The sequence below is a fragment of the Schistocerca gregaria genome, chromosome 9, assembly GCF_023897955.1.
Source record: "Schistocerca gregaria isolate iqSchGreg1 chromosome 9, iqSchGreg1.2, whole genome shotgun sequence".
Taxonomy (NCBI): Eukaryota; Metazoa; Arthropoda; class Insecta; order Orthoptera; family Acrididae; genus Schistocerca; species Schistocerca gregaria.
This window is the reverse complement of record NC_064928.1, coordinates 214,758,408-214,781,796: the sequence shown is the minus strand read 5'-3', so window position 1 is coordinate 214,781,796 and position 23,389 is coordinate 214,758,408. Positions and strand designations below refer to the sequence as shown.

The window sequence follows — 23,389 nt, the reverse complement described above, 5'->3', positions numbered from 1 at the left end:
AGAGTAGCGACTGGCGTATTGTGACGAGCCAGTTACTCGGCCACCATTGACCAGACGTTTTCAGTTGGTCAGAGATCTGGAGAATGTGCTGGCCAGGGCAGGAGTCGACATTTTCTGTATCCATAAAGGCCCGTACAGGACCTCCAACGTGCGGTCGTGCATTATCCTGCTGAAATGTACGGTTACGCAGCGATCGAATGAAGGGTAGAGCCACGGGTCGTAACACATCTGAAATGTAACGTCCACTGTTCAAAGTGCCGTCAATGCGAACAAAACGTGACCGAGGCGTGTAACCGATGCCACCCCATACCATCTCGCCGGGTGATACGCCAGTATAGCGATGATGAATACATGCTTACAATGTGCGTTCACCGCGATGTCGCCAAACACGGATGCGACCATCATGATGCTGTAAACAGAACGTGGGTTCATCCGAAAAAATGACGTTTTGCCAATCGTGCACCCAGGTTCGTCGTTGAATACACCATCGCAGGCGCTCCTGTCTGTGACGCAGCGTCAAGGGTAACCGCAGCCATGGTCTCCGAGCTGATAGTCCGTGCTGCTGCAAACGCCGTCGAACTGTTCATGCAGATGGTTGTTGTCTTGAAAAATCCCCATCTGTTGACTCAGGGATCCAGACGTGGCTGCACGATGCGTTTCAGCCGTGCGGATAAGGTGTCTGTCATCTCTACTACTAGTGATGCGAGACCGTTGGGACACATCACGGCGTTCCGTATTACCCTCCTCAAGCAACCGATTCCATATTCTGCTAACAATCATTGGATCTCGACCAACGCGGGCAGGAATGTCGCGATACGATAAACCGCAATCGCGATAGGCACAATCCAACCTTTATCAAAGTCGGAAACGTGATGGTACGCATTTCTCCTCCTTAGACGAGGCATCACAACAACGTTTCACCAGGCAAGGCCGGTCAACTGCTGTTTGTGTATGAGAAATCTGTTGGAAACCTTCCTTATGTCAGCACGTTGTAGGTGTCGCCACCGGCGCCAACCTTGTGTGAATGCTCTGAAAAACTAATCTTTTGCATATCACAGCATCTTCTTCCTGTCGGTTAAATTTCGCTTCTGTAGCACGTCATCTTTGTGGTGTAGCAGTTTTAATGGCCAGTAGTGTACAATGAAACATGCTCAATTCGGGAGACATCTGGCACCCTTGCATGCCGAGGTAAGGGGCTGATGAACACCCAGACGAGTAGAAATTCTCGCCGCATCCTGAAATACACACTCATGTGAGAAGTCGCCGCCAAATATGGTATCGAACCCCCCTTTTTCCGACGTAGGACAGCCACAAGACGTGGATAGCCAGCCGCTGTGGCCGAGCGGTTCTAGCCGCTTCAGTCCGGAACCGCGCTGCTGCTGCGGTCGCAGGTTCGAATCCTGCTTCGAGCTTGGCTATCTATGATGTCCTTAGGTTAGTTAAGTTTAAGTAGTTCTAAGTTCTAGGGGACTGATGACCTTTGATGTCCCATAGTGCTTAGAGCCATTTGAACCACTCGACGTGATAACGAGTCGTTGAACGTCCGCTTCAGAAATATTGAGCCATACTGCCTCTATAGACACCCTAATTGCGAAAGGTTTGCCGGTCAGGGTTTTGCGCACGAACTAACTTTTGACTGTGTTCCATAAATGTTCGATGGGATTCGTGTCCGGCGGATCTTCGTGGCGAAATCATTCGCTCGAGCTGTCCGGAGTGTTCTTAAAGACAATCGTAATCAATTGTGGCTCAGTGACATGTCGTTTGAGAACATTAAGTCTATGAATGGCTGCAGATGGTCTCTAAGTAGCCGAACACAATTATTTCTAATCAGCGATATGTTTAGTTGGTCAGAGTACCCCCTCCATTCCATGTAAACACAGCCTAAACCATTACGATACCAGCACCAGCTTGCACAGTGTCTTTTTGACAAATTGGTTCAAAAAATGGCTCTGAGCACTATGGGACTTACCATCGGAGGTCATCAGTCACCTAGAACTTAGAACTACTTAAACCTAACTAACCTAAGGACATCATACACATCCATGCCCGAGGCAGGATTCGAACCTGCGACCGTAGTAGTCGCGCAGTTCCAGACTGTAGCGCCTAGAACCGCTCGGCCACTACAGCCGGCTGTTAAATTGGGTCCATGGCTTTGTCTCCTCTGTTCCACACTCGAATCCTACCGTCAACTCTTGCGAACTGAAATCGGAGTTCATCTGACCAGGCCATGGTTTTCCAGTCGTCAGAGAACCGATATGGTCTTGAGCCCATTAGAGGGCCTACAGATGATGTCGTGCTATTAGCAAAGGCACTCGAGTCGGTTGTCTGCTGCCATACCCCACTAACGGCAGTCCTCATGGGTAAGTTCGTCCCACTTCCCAGATTGACTTCTGCAGTTATTTAACGCACTATTGCTTGTCTGTTAGCACTGACAAAACCTCGCAAACGCCTCTGCTCTTGGTGGTTAAGTGAAGTCCGTCGCCCACTGCGGTCTTCGTGGTGACGCCTAAAATCTGGTTTTCTCAGCACAGGCTTGACACTGTGGATAGCGGAAATTTGAATTCCTTAACGATTTCCGAAATGCAATTCTCCATCCGTCTAGCTCCAACTATCATTCGCGTTCGAAATCCGTTAATTCCCGTTGTGCGGCCATAATCACGTCGGAAAGCTTTTCACATGAATTATCTGAGTACAAATGACATTTGTGCCAAAATACTGTCGTTTTATACGGGGGTGTTCAAAAAGTACCTCAGCAGTGCCGTATGATTGTTAGCTGCGCGTGCCGTGTGATTGTTCGCCTGCCTGGGCTACTTCCCTGCTAGTGGACTCTCCCAATATTCCACTGTTTTGTTGATCTCAGCCAGCGTCAGTAGAATCGTTGGCGTGTATCGTTACGTGCTGATGTTAATCTTTAAGTTTATTTCCTTCGTTCGTTTGTTTCGTTTTTGTCACTGTTAAAATGCTAAACATTGAAGAACGAGTGTTTTTAGTCGAACAAGTGTTCAACGCTGGCGGTAAATGCACAGTTTTAGTTCGTCAAACACTTAATTCAGTTTTCCCGGAGGCAACACACTCACATCGCAATACTGTGCGAGATTTGATTAACAAAGTTCGGAGTACGGGTTCAGTGACACATGCACCGAGAAGCGGGCGTCCTAGCATTCTGTTCTGAGGGTAAACTACTCGATATTTCCGATTAAGTGTCCACGAGTCCGAATAAGTCAGTGAGAAAACCCGCCCAGGAAATCGATGTTAGTATTGGAACGGCCCACACAGCCGTGAGGAAAAAATTAAAACTTTTCCCATACAAAGTTACAGTCGCGCAAGAACTGAAAAAATACTGATCAAGGCAAGAGACTGCAGTATTGTCAATATTTCAAAAATTTCGTTCAACAAAATGGAAGGGATATTCTTAATGAAAAGTTTTTCACTGCTGAGGCGTTGTTTCATTTATCTGGCTACATGACCTCCCAAAATACTCGTATGTGGAGTATTGCAAATCCATTGTGTATTCATGAGGAACCACTTCATTCTGTGAAAATACGAGTTTGGATTGCAATTTCTAGACGTCTGATTGTGGGTCCCATATTTTTCAACGAAACAAACGCACAACGATACTGGTATTCTGTACCCATTCATAGAATAACTTGTGTTAAGTGAAATACTGAACGGTTATTTTCAACAAGATGGTGCAACCGCGCATACACCTCGCGTTCCAATGTCACTGCTTGATAATGTTTTTGGTGATCGCATAATTTCACAGGGAATTTGGCCTCCACTATCGCCCGACCTAACACCACCTGACACTTTCTTCTGCGGTTCAGCGAAAGTAACTGCCTATGAAAACCGTTCAAAATCCAACGATGAATTGAAAACTACAATATCCACTTTCACTGCTTCTGTTACAGTAGAAATGCTACAGCTTGCGTTTGGGAACATGATTAGACGAATTGAACTGCGTATTCAACAACAGGGGTGACACTTTCAACATTTAATGTGAAAATTTGTAAGTAAAGATGAATATTCAATAAATTAATAACTTGTCTTTCACTGAGTTTCATTTCTGTGCATTCACTACGGCATATGACGCGCGCGGCTAACAATCATACGGCACTGCGGAGAGACTTTTTGCACACCCCGTACCTTGTGTATGCGATGCTACTGTCGTCTGTACATGTGCCTCTCTCTTTCCCATGACAGTAACCTCACTGTAAGCCCAGAAAGGCTTGCCATGCAAGGGGATAATACGGAGCATACAAAATCGTCGACAAACTGCTGTACTGTAAGGGTGCCGCGGGTGGTGATAAAAGAATGGTTCTGCTATGAAATCAAAGAGCGGTTGAACGGCATGGACAGTGTCTTGAAAAGAGGGTATAAGATGAACATCAACAAAAGCAAAACGAGGATAATGGAATGTAGTAGAGTTAACTCGGGTGATGCTGAGGGAATTAGATTAGGAAATGAGACACTTAAAGTAGTAAAGGAGTTTTGCTATTTGGGGAGCAAAATAACTGATGATGGTCGAAGTAGTGAGGATATAAAATGTAGACTGGCAATGGTAAGGAAAGCGTTTCTGAAGAAGAGAAATTTGTTAACATCGAATATAGATTTAAGTGTTAGGAAGTCATTTCTGAAAGTATTTGTATGGAGTGTAGCCATGTATGGAAGTGAAACATGGACTATAACTAGTTTGGACAAGAAGAGAATAAAAGGTTTCAAAATGTGGTGCTACAGAAGAATGTTGAAGATTAGGTGGGTAGATCACGTAACTCATGAGGAGGTATTGAATAGGATTGGGGAGAAGAGAAATTTGTGGCACAACTTGACTAGAAGAAGGGATCGGTTGGTAGGACATGTTCTGAGGCATCAAGGGATCACAAATTTAGCATTGGAGGGCAGCGTGGAGGGTAAAACTCGTAAAGGGAGACCAAGAGATGGATACACTAAGCAGATTCAGAAGGATGTAGGTTGCAGTAGGTACTGGGAGATGAAGAAGCTAGCACAGGACAGAGTAGCATGGAGAGCTGCATCAAACCAGACTTAGGACTGAAGACGACAACAACAACAACATGAAGTGAAATGTCACCAGATACCATTAGTTTCCAGGCCGTACGGTGGGCGATAGGTTGGTGTCCTAGCGCTGTCCTGGGCGTATCCAGACGCGTCTTCGTTGGTCATCGGGGATCAGATGGAAGCGGGGCTCCTCACTGAACACAGTTCTACTCTAGTCAGTAAGATTCCAGACCCGATGACCAGCGAAAACGCGTCTGGAGATGAGTTGGACAACAGTGGGATACCAACCTGACTACGGCCCACCAAATGGCCCGACAACCAAGACGACCATCTGGGGTGCCATTTCAATTCATAACAGGACACCACTTGGTGTCATCCGCTGCACCCTTACTTCACAGCGCTACGTCGACGATATTCTACGCCCCGTTCTGTTGCCCTTCATGGCAAGCCATCGTGGAAGTACATTTCAGCAAGATAATGGCCGCCCGCAGACGGCAACAGTTTCTGCCGCTTCTCTTCGCGCTTTCCAAACCATATCTTGGCCAGCAAAGTCGTCCAATCCCCCCACAATTGAGAACATTTGGAGCGTTATGCAGTGCTCTGTGTGGCTGGAAGTCATTATTTACTTCCTACCTCTTTCTCATCCCGTTTCCTGTCACTGGCTTCCAGCCACATTCTGTCTCGAAATCTGGCAGAAAACCCAGAGAGATACTGGTCACACATAAGGTACACCAGTGGCAAGACACAATCAATACCTTCACTGCGTGATAACAACAGTGAAGTCACTGATGGCAGTGCCACTAAATCAGAGTAATTAAGCACGGTTTTCCGAAACTCCTTCACCAAAGAAGACGAAGTAAATATTCCCGAATTCAAATCATGAACAAATGCCAAGATGAGAAACGTAGAAGTAGATATCCTCGGTGTAACAAAGAAGCTTAAATCACTTATTATAGCCAAAGCCTCGGGTCCAGATTGTATACCAGTCAGGTTCTTCTCAGAGATTGCTGATAAAATAGCTCCATAAGTAGCAATTAAACCCACTCGCTCACAGAAAGACTGGACAATTGCTCAACTCAAACCAATACCCAAAAAGGGAAGTAGGAGTAATCCGCTGAATTACAGGCCTGTATCACTAACGTCGATTTGCAGTTGGGTTTTGGAACATATACTGTATTCGAAAATTATAAAGTACCTCGAAGAGAACGATTTATTGACATATAGTCAGCACGGATTCAAAAAATATCGTTCTTGTGAAACAGAACTACCTCTTTATACTCCTGAAGTAATAAGTGCTATCGTCAGAGGATGTCAAATTGATTCCATATTTTTGGATTTCCATAAGGCTTTTGACACCGTTCCTCACAAGCGTCTTCTAACTAAACTGGATTCGTAATTTCCCGTCAGAAAGGTCACAGTTCTTAGTAATAGACGGAAAGTCGCCGAGTAAAACAGAAGTAATATCCGGGGTTCCTCAAGAAAGTGTTATAGGTCCTCTATAGTTCCTGATGTATATCAACGACGTAGGAGGCAATCTGAGTAGCCGTCTTAGATTGCTTGGAGATGATTATGTCATTTACCGTCTTGTAAAGTCATCAGATGACCAAACCGACTCCCAAAACGATTTAGATAAGATACCTATATGGTGCGAAAAGTGGCAGGTGACCCTTAATAAAGAAAAGTGTGAAGTTATTCACATGAGTACTAAAAGAAATCAGCTAAATTTCGATTACGCGATAAGTCACACAAATCTGAAGGCTGTAAATTCAACTAAATACTTAGGGATTACAATTATAAATAACCTAAATTGGAACGTTCACATAGATAATATTGTAGGTAGAACAAACCAAAGACTGCGATTCATTGGCAGAACACTTAGAAGGTGCAACAGGTCTACTGAAGAGACTGCTTACACCACGCTTTTCCGCCCTATTCTGGAGTACTGCTGTGCGGTGAGGCATCCGCATCAGGTGGGACTGACGGATGATATCGAAAAAGTACAAAGAAAGGCAGCTCGTTTTGTATTATCGTGAAATAGGGGAAATAGAGCCACAGACATGATACGTGAATTGGTGTGGCAATTATTAAAACAAAGGCGTTTTTCGTTGCAACGGGATCTTCTCATGAAATTTCAATCACCAGTTTTCTCCTTCGTTTGCGAAAACATTTTGTTGGCACCCACCTACATAGGGAGAAATGATCACGATAAAATAAGAGAAATCAGGGCTCGCACAGAAAAAATTAAGTGCTCGTTTTTTCCCGTGTGCCGTTCGAGAGTGGAACGGTCGAGAGACAGCATGAAGGTGGTTCATTGAAGCCTCTGCCAGGCACTTTATTGTGAATAACAGAGTAATCACGTTGATGTAGATGTACCCAAATATTTATGCACGTGTTTTACAACACTGCTTCTAGACACGCGAAACACCGACAAATCGAGCAACTTCACACACCGTATGGTTCCGTAAAAAGTTGGCTTGAAACATGTCTCACTGATCGCTACTGCCATGTGCTCACGTGGAGGCAGTGCATGAGCGGCTCAGCAAGTGACTCGATTGCTGCACCACTTGTAAAGGCTTTACGACACTGGTGTGACTAATTTTTTTTTTTTTTTTGTCCGGTGGCCATATGTAGAGCGCTGCATAAAGAGTATTTGCAGAGACGGCAGGCAGGGAGCAACGAGCACAGGTGGCGAAGCAGTCCAAAGGCAAAGTTAGCGAGATAGACCACAGTAAGGGTGGTAGCAGATTAGAACACAGTGTCGTAGCCGAAGAAAAGCATAAGGTAAGGACTAAATGTATAAATAAAGCCTGTACGGTGCTCCAAACTATACTCAGATGCTAGACAGCACTTCGTGTGCCCTGTGTGTGTGGTGTCGCTTCCAAATCCGGCAGCATTCGTATGGATCCGACAGTTCGCACAGTTGCAGGGCGTTGCACCAAGCACAAACAATGTATTAAACAGATAGCTTGGATAGTCGGCCATAGCTGAGCATTGCTTGGAAAACCGACACACAATAATGTTCGAGAACGAGTCTTGGCTCATGCGTCAACATGCTGGGATTCCGTTATAAAGGAGGCGGCTGAAATCAGAATGAACAGCAACAATTTCAACAGAGACCAGGGGTACACATTCAGTAGGGCATGGAGGCGAGCTTTGGATGTCGAAAGGAAGCAACGACGAATGCTTGACGCTTGTAGGGAGGCGGGAGAGGCAGTTTCAAACGTCGCGCCGGCCCCTCACGCGGCTTTCCAACTCGCCTTCGGTGTACGCTTCCTTTCGGCCCCCTCTGGTTGGGGCCAGAGGCCGCAGTCGTGGTTGTATAAGCGGAAAACCGTGCCAGCCCGCCCGAAACAGCACCAATGACTTGGTCGACGATGACAGCACTGAGGGAATTGGTCGCAGAGCTCAGAATATGGCTGTCTCTCCTGGATACCTTGAACCAACGCTGACCACGCCACCTGAGGTGAAGATGTTAATCCGCGACCTGGGAACTCTGTGCCCCGAGACAGGACGGCGTTACAAACGAACATCTAAAACATCTTCCACTAGAGTCCTTAGTGTTGCTCACAAGGGTTTATAATAGTTGTATGAGAGTAGGCTATTTTGCGGGTGCATGGTATGTATCACGAATCACACCGATCCCAGAACCTGACAAAGACCTTAGTCTACCAACTAACTACTGTCCTCTCAGCCTAATTCACACCTTATTGAAGTTGCTGGAACGCATCATTTTGCGCCACATGAGACCACTTATCCACGATCAGGACATCATTAGGCCAGATCAGTTTGCGTTCCAACCTGGCTTTGATCTGAACTTCAACTACTGCGAGTCACCAGAGTACATCGCCTATAATATGAATGTTTCCAATTCTACAGTGGCCCTATTTGTAGACATAGAAAAAGCTTATGACCATGTGTGGACTGACAAGCTCTTGACCAATCTGCAGATCTGCAAATCTTGCCTGACAATTATCTATTTGGGTGGACGATGGTTCAAATCCGCATCCGGCTATGCTATTTTAGGTTTTCCTAAATCGCTTCAGGTAAATGCCGGGTTGATTCCTTTGAAAGGGGTCGACCGATATCCTTCCCAATGCTTGCCTCATCCGATGGGACTGAAGACCTCACCGTTTGGTCCCTGTACCAGATCAACCAACCAACCACTGTGTACACATAACTGGCAGTTTTCTCCGACACCGGCAGATAATGGTTGACACCAATGGGCAACCCTCTGGCGTTAGAAGCCTACAGGGACTCCCACAGGGCTCAGTCTGGTCCCCAACTCTTTCCATCGTTTATGTTAACGTTACACCCATCCTACCTCAGTTTGTGGACCACACAGTCTTACTCACTGGTAGCCGGCGGATTACTGCAGCAGTGGGGAGACTGCAACGTCAGCTCACGCTGGCGGAACAGCAGGTATCACATAATCACATTCGTCTCAACGTCAACAAAACTAAATCTGTCCACTTGCAGACGCCTCTACTTGTGGGACAGGCTTACTCTGCACTATCAAGAACTTGTATGATGAAGCAAGTAAAATACTTATGGGTGACGTTGGATAGCAAACTCCTTTACAAATGTCATATCCACAACAAGAGTATTCAACTATTACATCTCCTACACCAATTGTAACCATTGTTGAGCAGTGGCCAGATGAACATTCGAAGAAGGTTCGGCTATATCGAGCGACAGTTTCACCTGCACTTTTCATTGGTGCTGCATGTGGGAAACTACAAGCTCATCCAATCTTCAGCTACAAGAAGTCATTCAGAACATATGCCTCCACCTCATCTTAGGAGCTCCAAGATGGCCTCGGATTGCCGCCTTCACGGCGAACTAAACATTCCACGCATCTCTGATCACGTCACACCTGCAAAGAAGAAACTCCTCCATGGGTATCAGTTAATCGCCCCCCCTATCCGACATCTGGAATATACTGGCTCTATCGCTCCACAACAGTGGCACCGAGTTTGGGGCCCTTAACCAATCATAGGGGTCCCCCAACCCCCCAAAACTGGATTCAACAAAAACAGACACCTTACGTTGGGCCACGGGCTACGAGCCCTCCCGCCTGCTTACGTCTTGATAAATCCCAACACGCTGACATCCCAGATGGTAAATATGGCCATCAAAAGCTCAAGAATGTTCTCCAAATTTGCGCGTTTTTAAAAACAGAGGGGATTTTTATTTATGCTCACGTTACCTGCGAAAGCCCCATGGAAATCAGTCTACTAGATCTGGAGAAGCGTGTTCAAACGAAAAACCCACGACTCTTTTACAGATCGATTATTATTATTAGTAGTATAGAGTTATCTGTGCTCTCTCGACCAAAGTTCAGCCATAGCCGCTAGTGACGGCGCTGTGCTAACACTGCGGTTTCCACATCGAATGCCGGCTTAAGCGCACTCTGAGAGGAGTGCAACCGAGGTGTCTCTCTGGATACGTGATAGGGGGCAGGCGTGCAGGAGATTACGTGTGGAGGCAACTGGGGGCAGGTTTCGTCACCGGCACCAGATACGGTTTCCCCAGTCGATTTTTCCTTGCCTCAGCGTCCCGCCGGGTCACTGCAAGAGGTCCAGAACAGCCTGCCAGCTCCTTCGGCATGTGGACGCCTGCAAAGATTCCACTCGGGATCGGCGCCTTCGCTCCAAATACGGTTCAAGCATCTGCCTTCACTATCGTAGAGTGCATTCTGCCAGCTTTACGCCGAAGCGAACGCAATCGAAGATGATTAAGCGAACTAGAATTCTCTCTGGCGTAAACGCTACGCGGGCGTGAGCAAAAGGCGTTCACCGCTATTCGGTTCGCGTTCGCCGGTTGTTGGTCTTCCGGCAAATCCAGAAAGCAGGTTCGCGCTGTCTCCACTTCGGCCCTAACAATATAGAAAGCTTTAGTCTATCGGTCTGCTCTCACTGCAGACACTGAATTGCATGAGCGGTTGGAGTGGTCGGAAAAAAATGTAATGTTGCTGATACAAGGTACAGACATCAGAAGCACAAATTCTGAAGGAAAAAAAGGTATGACGGGTAGAAAATTTACCAAGCATTCACGGATACCAGTGGGGACGAGAGTTTTTGTTTGTTGCAACTCATTAAATGCTCTCATTATCGAGTACTGGGTGAATGAAAATGGTTCAAATGGCTCTGAGCACTATGGGACTTAACTTCTGAGGTCATCAGTCCCCTAGAACTTAGAACTACTTAAACCTAACTAACCTAAGGACATCACACGCATCCATGCCCGAGGCAGGATTCGAACCTGAAACCATAGCGGTCGCGCGGTTCACTGGATGAATGAAGTACGGATATTAGCGAGAGCGCGCGCTTGTGGAACACAGCAAATAAACAACTGTTGCATATATACTGTTTATACATGTTTTATTTAATGTTGAATAAGTGCATAGTACTTGCTGAAGATAGTTTGGTGTTAGTGTCTTTATTTCCTCACCTATTTTTCAAATTTTTGAACAGAGTATAATCTGGTGCAAAGAAAACACCACACGTGTACTTCTATTTAGGAGCGCGTAGTTGAAACTTCGTTATATATAATCAAAAAATGTTTTGCATCACCTCAGTTAGGAGAGTTCCGGATCCTGTACAGAAAATTGGAATAGAGATCAACATAAACATCATTTCTGCCCTTTTTATTGCTCATGAAAACCACGGATTGCATGTTGTACCACCATACAGCGAGACCTTCAGAGGTAGTGGTCCACATTGCCACACACACACACACACACACACACACACACACACACACACACACACCGGTACCTCTAATATGCAGTAGCACGTCTTCTTGCATTGCTGCATGCCTGTATTCGTCGTGGCATACTATCCACAAGTTCATCAAGGCACAGTTGGTCCGGGCTGTCCCACTACTCAACGGCAATTTGGCGTAGATCCCTCAGAGATTGGTGGGTCACGTCGTCCATAAACAGCCCTTTTCAATTTATTCCAGGCATGTTCGATACGGTTCATATCTGGAGAACATGCTGGCCACTCCAGTCGAGCGATGTCGTTATCCTGAAAGATGTCATTCACAAGATGTGCACGATGGGGGCGCGATTTGTCGTCCATGAAAACGAATGCCTTGCCAATATGCTGCAGATATGGTTGCGCTATCGGTCGGAGGATGGTATTCACTTACCGTACAGCCGTTACGGCCCTTCCATGACCACCAGCGGCGTTCGTCGGCCCCAGAGAAAGCCACCTCAAAAGAGCAGGCACCCTCCATCTTGCTGTACTCGCTGGAAAGTGTGTCTAATGCGTTCAGCCTAACCGGGTTGCCTCGAAACACGTCTCCGACGATTGTCTGGTTGAAGACATATGCGACACTCTTCAGTGAATTGAACGTGATGCCAATCCTGAGCGGTCAATTCGGCATGTTGCTGGACTCATCTGCGCTGCATGGTGTCGTGATAGCGAAGGTGAACCTCGCCATGTACGTCGGGAGTGAAGTTGCGCATCATGCAGCCCATAGCGTACAGTTTGAGTCGTGACTGCACGAAAATCATTATTCAACATGGTGGCGTTGCTGTCAGGGTTCCTCCGAGGCATAATTTGTTTGTAGCGGTTATCCACTGCAGTAGTAGCCGTTGGGCAGCCTGAGTGAGGCAGGTCATAGACAGTTGCTGTCTCTCTGTACCTCCTCCATGTCCGCTTTGGTTCACTCCGAGGCGCCTGGACACTTCCCTTGTTGAGAGCCCTTCCTGGCACAAAGTAACAATGTGGACGCGATCGAACCGCGGTATTGACCATCTAGGCATGGTTGAACTAAAGACAACACGAGCCGTGAACCTCATTCCTGACGGAATGACTGAAACTGATCGGCTGTCGGACCCCCTCGGTCTAATATGCGCTGTTCATGCATGGTTGTTTACATCTTTAGGCGGGTTTAGTGACATTTCTGGACAGTCAAGGGGACTGAGTTTGTGATAAAATAACCACAGTTAGCGTCTGTCTTCAGGAGTTCTGGGAACCGCGGTGACGCAAAACTTTTTTTTGATGTGTGTTTATAAATGGGGACCTGCTCAGTAGGACAGACGTTAAACATTAACGAAGATGAACAAGTTCTCATAGCTCTTAAGCCGAAGTGTACTACCCTTTTATTGAATGATCTTTTCTGACATGCCCCTGAATATTAACCAGGCTACTGCGTATCTTCACCACGAGTCGGACGATGATCGCTGTTACCTGCATGTTCTTTACGTATTGATCTTTGACATACATTACACGTAACTGCTGTCATTCGACTTTTTTTTTTTTGCTCCACCACATAAGCACCTTCGTCCTATTTTTATTCGTTGCTCGTCCCGTTGGTCTGGTTGTGCTTTATATTTCCTCAGGAAAAGTTGAGTGTCTGGAGGAAAGTTGGACATGTCAGCTCATTTATGAAGGTGTGGTTATAAGGAGAGAAATTCCGTCGTCGGTAAAATTATCTACAATCATTTTATTGGAATACAAGCTAAGCGCCTATGGCTACGAAGTGTTTCGCGACGTATTTCTTCAATATAAATCTCTTGGCGTACATGCCGCGTAAATTCAGGATAAAACTCTATGGAGGTAGTGGTAGTGGTCATAAGCTTGGAGTTTCATCCTGAATTGACGCGACATGTACGTCGAGAGATTTTTATTCAAGCTTAGCGCCTGCTGCTTCACTCTGGTAGACTCCATGGCCTTCCGAGATTTTTGTTTTTATTTAATTGAATTTTTATGTTCACAAATTTCAACACTTTCCGTAGCTTTTCACGCTAGTTAAGGCCATATAAGCGTGGACTTTTCCGAATATACTTCTTAACAAAATGGGATTGTGGTAGCTGGAGTTGAAAGTTCTTGTGGAGATAGTTCTATAGCAACTTTGGTCCCCTTGCCCCTAATAAATACTTCTTTATATCTAACAGAGAATGAAATACCAATTTTCATAAATTAACTTTTAAATAATTTTGATGTAACGAAATATCTTTTTAAACCTTACCTTCCCTAACTGCACTCCTGAATTTCCAGAAACATTGAAACACGCATATTTATTTTATCTCTAAATGAAAAGTCAAATACCTGTTTTTATAGGTGGTTTTTTTGTCTTCAGTCCTGAGACTGGTTTGATGCAGCTCTCTATGCTACTCTATCTTGCGCAAGCTTCTTCATCTCCCAGTACCGATTGCAGCCTACATCCTTCAGAACGTGCTTAGTGTATTCATCTCTTGGTCTCCCTCTACGATTTTTACCCTCCACGCTGCCCTCCAATACTAAATTGGTGATCCCTCCATGTCTCAGAACATGTCCTACCAACCGATCCCTTCTTCTAGTCAAGTTGTGCCACAAGCTGCTCTTCTCCCCAATTCTATTCAATAGCTCCTCATTAGTTATGTGATCTACCCATCTAATCTTCACCATTCTTCTGTAGCACTACATTTCCAAAGCTTCTATTCTCTTCTTGTCTAAACTATTTATCGTCCACGTTTCACTTCCATACACGGCTACACTCCATACAATTCTTTCAGAAATGACTTCCTGACACTTAAATCTATATTCGAGGTTAACAAATTTCTCTTCTTCAGAAATGCGTTCCTTGCCATTTCCGGTCTACATTTTATATCCTCTCTACTTTGACCATCAAAATAATCAGTTATTTTGCTCCCCAAATAGCAAAACTGATTTGCTACTTTAAGTGTCTCATTACCTAAACTAATTCCGTCAGCATCACCCGACTTAATTCGACTACATTCCATTATCCTCGTTTTGCTTTTTTTGATGTTCATCTTATATCCTCCTTTCAAGACACTGTCAATTGCGTTCAACAGCTCTTCCAAGTCCTTTGCTGTCTCTGACAGAATTACAATGTCATCGGCGAACCTCAAAGTTTTTATTTCTTCTCCATGGATTTTAATACCTACTCCGAACTTTTCGTTTGTTTCGTTTATTGCTTGCTCAATATACAGATTGAATAACATCGAGGATAGGCTACAACCCTGTCTCACTCCCTTCCCAATCACTGCTTCCGTTTCATACCCCTCGACTCTTATAACTGCCATCTGGTTTCTGTACAAATTGTAAATAACCTTTCGCTCCCTGCATTTTACCCCTGCCACCTTCAGAGTTTGAAAGAGAGTATTCCAGACAAATTGTCAAAAGCTTTCTGTAAGTCTACAAGTGCTAGAAACGTAGGTTAGCCTTTCCATAATCTTTCTTCTAAGATAAGTCGCAGGCTCAGTATTTCTTCACGTGTTCCAACATTTCTACGGAATCCAAACTGATCTTTTCCGACGTCGGCTTCTATCAGTGTTACAGGTGTAGCCTTAAAAATACTTCAGTAGTTCTTTATTAATTATTTATTTTAAAAAAAATTACCCTTGTTTTCCTACCTTACTGGTTGAATTACCAAAAATGCTGAAACTAATATATTTTTTATTTTGCGATTTGGAAACCAGAACAAATTTTCGAAAATTCCCTTAATAGCGAAATTTTTCAATAAAGAAAAGACTCTACATCCCCTATTCCCACCCCACCCCTTCTTAGGGTTAGGCCTAGATGTTTGAAAAATCCCTTCTGAAACGACACCTACAGAATAAGATCCAGATTTCAGTGTCAGTCAGGGCATTGCCTTTCGTATATAAATGGCGGCTTAAAATTCGTTGGAATGTCGGGGTCGGGTTTACTGGTTTCAGCTGAATCCAGCAACACGTAACGCAAGGTCTCCTGCTCTGTCGGTTGCACAAGCTCTCGTTACAAAGTTGCTTACTCATACATTGTGTTCCGCGATGTAGACATGCAGCTAGCATTTTCAGAAATACTTCACCACCAATCTTTCGACTGATTGGCAACTCTCCACATGGCTCTATTAGAAGTTAATTTCTTCATTTGTGCATCATTACAAACTCCTGCATTATGTATAGGTATTTCAAAAAATGCCAGGTGGTCTTCCACAGGCTAGCTTTCCTTGTTATATTCCGTCTAGAAGAGTTACACGGAACTGGTTGTGTTGTATAATGTGACCAACCTACTCCAGTCTTTATCGCTGTGTTGTCTTCCTAAATGGCATTGCTCCTAAATTTCCTTGAAGGACTTCCTTGTTAGTGGTTTTATCTGTCTACCTTCTCCTACGTGCTTTACGGCCTGTGTAGTGCCACGTATATCACCGTCATTGATTGCATTTTCCTGTTCCCCGGCAGCCCGTTGTAGCCGCTCGGTCTGTGGCGCCTTGCCACGGATCGCGCGGCTACCCACGTGGGAGGTTAATCTCCTCCCTCGGGCATGGGTGTGTCTGTTGTTCTTAGCCTAAGTTAGTTTAAATTAGATTAAGTAGTGTGTAAGCCTAGGGACCGATGACCTCAGCAGTTTGGCCCCATGGGATCTTACCGCCACCTCTTCCCCGAATCCCCCCATCTTTTCTTCTCTCCTGTTTCTGCTCCGAGACCTTCTGACCGTCCTCTGTTGGCTGCTTCACTTGTGACACTCTGACCTTTCCCAAAGTAATGCCACTTCCTCGGACGAGAAATAAAAATCAAAAATTAGCTCCCAATACCCCAAAGATTTCTCCCCAAGTCCCAAATTCCCAGTAAAGTGAATAAGCGAACGGAGTTCCATTTATCATTATTAGGACAATAACAAGTAATTTAATCGGGAATCTAAGACTTGACAATTTAACAATCTAAGAAAGGAAGATTAAATTTCAGTAAATAATAATAAATCGCAAAATTAGCATAAATTAACATTCGCAAAGTAGAACCAACGATCCGAAAGAATACGCCGTGTGAGTGCTCTTTGGGAATCGTGAGTAATATCTAAGTGTAATTCAATGCATTGTCACTACGTTACGAGAGTTAGACGAAGCGGGTCATATATTCGAATGCTCGTACGTGTAGGCGCGCTTAGATTGTTTGAATAATTGCAATCTATTATGACGCAGTAATACGATCTTCTGACTTCAAATATCACCTCATTAGAATTCGAACGGAGGACCTTTACCTACTAGAATTATTTTTAATTAGATAATTGAACTAAACATTACTTAGTGATTTAGGCAACGAACAATGACAAAAAATTTTCATTCATAATAGCCAGTGGTTAATGGAACTTCAGTGATAGGTACGAAGCATACAATTTAAATCCCCCCAACACCTGGCAAAGTTTTCTTCTCAAGGCTCGGTTAGGAAGCGACTGATATTGTGCAATAAAACACCCTCTCGTGCCAAGTCGTGCATTAGTGATTTAAAATTCTATCAAATTATTGACATGAAACTCCCTAGTAATAATTACGCGCAGCGATAATATTTGACTGTAGCGCTCGGCGCTTGTGTAGAATCTTTGACTCAAATAACACGCCCACTGTTACGAGTTCTTAGATACTTGAAATTACGACCAGCTTGTAGGGTAATTTGTAGTGGATGTGACTGTATTGGTTTTATCATTAATCGGTTAAACATAGATTACGAACGATTAATTACGATTCTTGGTGAAGTAAATATCTCACGCACGCTGACATTTCGGTTCAACACTGTTATTTTATGTAACGTTGTCTTCGTAACTTGATAACGATCTCAACACTCTACCGACTGTCGCGCTGAGTTTTAGCCGAGGCCAAGTACAAATCAAACCAAATCATCAAGAAGAAGAGCCGTTATACCACGTCCTTCTCTGTCGTCGACCTCTAGCCTTTTGATCGGTATGTACCTCCTTCTCCAATTTCACTTTCTTCCACCATGATCACCTATTCTGACCAATCCTTCCAGAGTTCAGACCATTAAGCACTTGTCTTTTCTTTTCTTTTGTCCTGCTTCTTTCACACTCTATCTTCGTCATTCTATCCAGACACATCCTCATTACATATCCGGCAATTCTTACCTTTTTAGTCTGACTGCTCCTGATACTGTCCTCAAGGTCCTGTACTGTAGTTGTCTTGGTCTTCGCTTCCACCTGTCACCTCATTCCTTAGGGCCTAGCAATTTCTTCACTATCCTTCTCTCTTCTTTCTTCAGTTGTTCTGCACGATTTCTTCCTAGTGTTACCGACTCAGCGTTACCTTGTAGTGTCTGCTCTTTGCGTCTGTAGATATATTCTTTATGTTGCATGTATCTCTGGTCAGACCACATCTTCTGGTTGCTCTTTATTATTTCCTCATTACGCTTGTTCCTTCCTATTACACATTCTACCAGGTATTTGAATTCTCTCACTTTTTGCAGGCTGCCTTCCAATGTTTTCCTGGCCCCAGTGTTATTCTGTCCACTTCATCTTTAAAAGGTGTTTCCAGCCCTACACCTTTAACGCTTAAAGAGATTCACTTTACTTCTGTGTTTCCTACACATACAGTGCAGTACTCTAAATGCAGCTGCTCTTTTTGTTGCTGTGTCTTCAATCCGAAACCTACTTTGATACAGCGCTCCATGCTATTGTTTCCTGTGGAAGCTTCTTAATCCCTGAATAACTACTGCAACCCACATCCTTATGAATCTGCTTACTGTCATTCCCTATAATTTTGACCTCCCCCCTCCTCTGCCCCCCCCCTCTCTCTCTCTCTCTCTCTCTCTCTCTCTCTCTCTCTCTCTCTCTCTCTCTCTCTCTCTCTCTCTCTCTCTCTGAAGGTACCTTGAGTACCTCTGTCGGTTCTCCTATTCCAGTCTCGTATTGTTCGTGGAAAGGAGGATTGTCGGTATGCCTCTGTGTGGGCTCTAATCTCTCTGATTTTTATCCTCATGGTCTCTTCGCGTTCAAAGTCTGTTAAGTCCTGTTGTGTGGCCACAATCACATCGGAAACCTTTTCACATGAATCACCTGAGTACAAATGGCAGCTCTGCCAATGAGGTGCGACAACAAAGTAATAGGACTGATTTTCTTTGTAAGATGTGGCAACCCTGCAGGCTTGTGTAGGCACAATATCTTTGACCTTTGTCTATAAGCTGCTTCTAGTCCAAGCGGCACATCGATGCAACTGCTCAGTCGTGAGTTATGCTGTTATAAGTTAAGACGTGTTTGTGTCTCTCGTCACGGAAATGGAACCACATAATATTGCGCAACGGTATGCCATTTCTTTTCGCGTTAAATTGGATGAAAACGCGACAACTTACGGTAAGCTTCAGAAGGCTTTTGGAGAGGAGGTTATGTCAAGAGCTCAAGTTTTTCGGTGGCATAAAATGTTTAGTGAAGGCAGAACGGATGTTAAAGATGAAGACCGCAGTGGACGACCATCAACCTCACCTCACAGGCTGATGTCAACTTGACCAGGATGTGTGAACTCGTACGATCTGATCGCAGATTTATCCGTGAAAATTAGTGCAGGAGAACTAAACATCAATCGAGAAACGGTTCGTCTTATTAATAACTGAAGATCTTGGTATGAGAAAGATTTGTGCAAAAATGGTCGCCAAAAATACTGTCAGTACAGCAATTTTTAACCTCAAAACAAATTTCAGTACTACCACAGCCACCTTATTCACCAGATATCGCTCCGTGCGACTTTTTTCTTTTTCCAAGAGTCAAAATGGCGGTGAAAGGACAGCATTTTCAAACAAAAGCTGTGACGAGTGTCTTGGAGGATATTACAGAAGATGAGTTGCACAAATGTTGCCATCAATGGCAGAAGCGCTGGAAAAAGTGAGTGCAATCAGAAGGGAACTACTTTGATGAAGACAACTTAACTAAAACGGTGAGCAGCATTTTTTTTTTCACATAAGTCTGATTACGTTATTGTCGCACCTTGTATACCTTGCAACACTATACTACCGCCACCTGCATATGTGGATCTCTCTGTCCCATGATGTGTGTCACATGAACGTTCGGCTGTTCTCCCACCATCCAATATAGATGGATGCATTTCCTTCCTGAATTTATTACTGACTTTAATTGCATTCTCCACGTACTGTGGATGCTGAATAGCGAAGGCGATGAACTGTGTAGTTCGTACTGGCAGCGAAGCAAGTCGTGTAGACGCGGAAAATAGTGCAGCGTTGTCGTATTCAGGAAACGGAGCATTTTTGTCTGATCTCCAGAAGGGTATGATCATTGGCTTTTGGGCGCAGTGTGGAAGCATTTTCGATACGGTTAAGTTTGTAAACAGACTGCATGCCACTATGGTTAAAGTATACCGTGCATGGCAAGATGGCGGTATCCAAAGCCAGCACCGGGGCAACTAAAGTGGTGAAGGAAGGCTGTGGAGGTGGGCACAAGCGAATAGAAGCGAAACAATATGAAGGTTCCCGAAAGAACAGATACCACTGATGACCGTGCAGCTTCTCTAGAACGAAATAATTAAATTGAAACCCTTAGCTGGCGACAGGTGTTGTTGATATACATCAACCGGTCCGGGCACACATTTTCAGCTATCCCCATTGATGTACTGGGTGATCAAAAAGTCAGTATAAATTTGAAAACGTAATAAACCACGGAATAATGTAGATAGAGATGTAAAAATTGACACACAGGCTTGGAATGACATGGGGTTTGACTAGAACAAAAAAAATTCCCAAAATGTCCGACCGATGGGCGTCGTTTGGTGATGATCGTGTGCTCAGCCGCCACTTACGTCATGCTTGGCCTCCCAGGTCCCCAGACCTCAGTCACTGCGATTATTGGATTGGGGTTACCTGAAGTCGCAAGTGTATCGTGATCGATCGACACCTCTAGGGATGCTGAAGGACAAATTCCGACACGAATGCCTCACCATAATTCCGGAAATGCTTTACAGTGCAGTTAACATTATTCCTCGACTACAGCTGTTGTTGAGGAATGATGGTGGACATATTGAGAATTTCCTGTAAAGAGCATGATCTTTGCTTTGTCTTACTTCGTTATGCTAATTATTGCTATTGTGATCAGATGAAGTGCCATCTGTCGGACATTTTTTGAACTGTTGTATTTTTCGGTTCTAATAAAACCCGATGTCATTCCAAGCATGTGTGTCAATTTGTACCTCTCTATCTACATTATTCTGGGATTTATTCAGTTTTCAAATTTATACTGACTTTTTGATCACCCGGTATATAAACACCACCTCTCGGCAGCTAAGAGTTTCGATTTAATTATCATTTCATTCTATAGAAACTGCACAGTAATCAATGGTATCTGTCAGGCTACCCGGCCATTGACCTCCTCCTGTGCGAATGCGCACGCTTTGCCCTAACTCTTACGTGACTCGTGAGCTTAGTCTGGCGCGAGTAATGAGTGAATGGGAAAATATCTATTAGTAACAGTACGAATGTAGGTTATCGACAGTTGGGAATGTGGATCTCACGGGAAGCATGCAAGGGATAAATGACCTCGGTGGCTCAGATGGATAGAGCGTCTGCCATGTAAGCTGGAGATCCTGGGTTCGAGTCCCGGTCGGGGCACACATCTTCAGCTGTCCCCATTGATGTATGGCAACAACACCTGTCGGCAGCTAAGGGTTTCGAGTTAATTATCGTTTCAGACGTGAAACTGTTCAGCAAAGACTGCCCAGATGACTCAGTGAGCTACGTACAGTGTTTCCTCAACGATCGTGTATGGGAGACCGCAGTATGCGCTTGGTTCGTGCACTCGTGCTGGTTGATGTTCGTCGGCGACTAAGGCTGGAGTTTGCACGCTATTACCGCAACTCAGTGGCGACAGTTGGCCTTTTCAGGTGAATGAAAGCAAGCACCCTCCTATAACCATCGGCGCAACGGTCCAGGCCAGAGAAGTTAGGATCATGGTGTGGCGAATGTTTTCGTGGCATTCCCTTGGTGATGTAATTCTGGAAGGTATTGTGGAAAGACCGTGTCTACCCCTACATGCAGTTCGCTAATCCCGGGCATTGTGACACCTTCCAACAGGACAATGCGATATGTCTCACAGCCCGCAGTGTACGTGAAGGGTTCAGAGAGCACCAGGATGAAGTTACCTACTCCCCTGGCCACCGGACTCCCCGGAAAGGAAAGGCCGCTGGTCCTGATGGAATACCAGTTCGATTTTACACAGAGTACGCGAAGGAACTTGTCCCCCTTCTTGCAGCGGTGTACCGTAGGTCTCTAGAAGAGCGAAGCGTTCCAAAGGATTGGAAAAGGGCACAGGTCATCCCCGTTTTCAAGAAGGGACGTCGAACAGATGTGCAGAACTATAGACCTACATCTCTAACGTCGATCGGTTGTAGAATTTTGGAACACGTATTATGTTCGAGTATAATGTCTTTTCTGGAGACTAGAAATCTACTCTGTAGGAATCGGCATGGGTTTCGAAAAAGACGGTCGTGTGAAACCCAGCTCGCGCTATTCGTCCACGAGACCCAGAAGGCATTAGACACGAGTTCCCAGATAGATGCCGTGTTTCTTGACTTCCGCAAGGCGTTTGACACAGTTCCCCACAGTCGTTTAATGAACAAAGTAAGAGCATACGGACTATCAGATCAATTGTGTGATTGGATTGAGGAGTTACTAGATAACAGAACGCAGCATGTCATTCTCAATGGAGAGAAGTCTTCCTAAGTAAGAGTAATTTCAGGTGTGCCGCAGGGGAGTGTCATAGGACCGTTGCTATTCACAATATACATAAATGACCTGGTGGATGACATCGGAAGTTCACTGAGGCTTTTTACAGATGATGCTGTGGTGTATCGAGAGGTTGCAACAATGGAAAATTGTACTGAAATGCAGGAGGATCTGCAGCGAACTGACGCATGGTGCACAGAATGGCAATTGAATCTCAATGTAGACAAGTGTAATGTGATGCGAATACATAGAAAGATAGGGCCCTTATCATTTAGCTACAAAATAGCAGGTCAGCAACTGGAAGCAGTTAATTCTTTAAATTATCTGGGAGTACCCATTAGGAGTGATTTAAAAGGGAATGATCATATAAAGTTGATCGTCGGTAAAGCAGATGCCAGACTGAGATTCATTGGAAGAATCCTAAGGAAATGCAATCCGACAACAAAGGAAGTAGGTTAGAGTACGCTTGTTCGCCCAATGCTTGAATAGTGCTCAGCAGTGTGGGATCCGCACCAGGTAGGGTTGATAGAAGAGATAGAGAAGATCCAACGGAGAGCAGCGCGCTTCGATACAGGATCATTTAGTAATCGCGGAAGCGTTACAGAGATGACAAACTCCAGTGGAAGACTCTGCAGGAGAGACGCTCAGTAGCTCGGTACGGGCTTTTGTTAAAGTTTCGAGAACATAACTTCACCGAAGAGTCAAGCAGTATATTGCTCCCTCCTACGTATATCCCACGAAGAGACCATGCGGATAAAATCAGAGAGATTAGAGCCCACACAGAAGCATACCGACAATCCTTCTTTCCACGTACAATACGAGACTGGAATAGAAGGGAGAACCGATAGAGGTACGCAGGGTACCCTCCGCCACACACCGTCAGGTGGCCTGCGGAGTATGGATGTAGATGTAGATGTAGATGTAGAACCGAGAAGCCGT

The 23,389-nt window shown here is 44.8% G+C and overlaps 1 protein-coding gene and 1 non-coding gene across 2 annotated transcripts in view; both read left to right on the top strand.

Moving 5' to 3' along the window:
• LOC126291963 (ras-related protein Rab-32-like) overlaps positions 1 to 23,389 on the top strand; it is a 384,077-nt gene that overhangs the window by 236,322 nt on the left and 124,366 nt on the right. The gene's annotated exons all lie outside the window — the stretch shown is intronic.
• Positions 21,264 to 21,337, top strand: Trnat-ugu (transfer RNA threonine (anticodon UGU)). The gene has a single exon. It is a non-coding gene; the product is annotated as a tRNA-Thr (tRNA).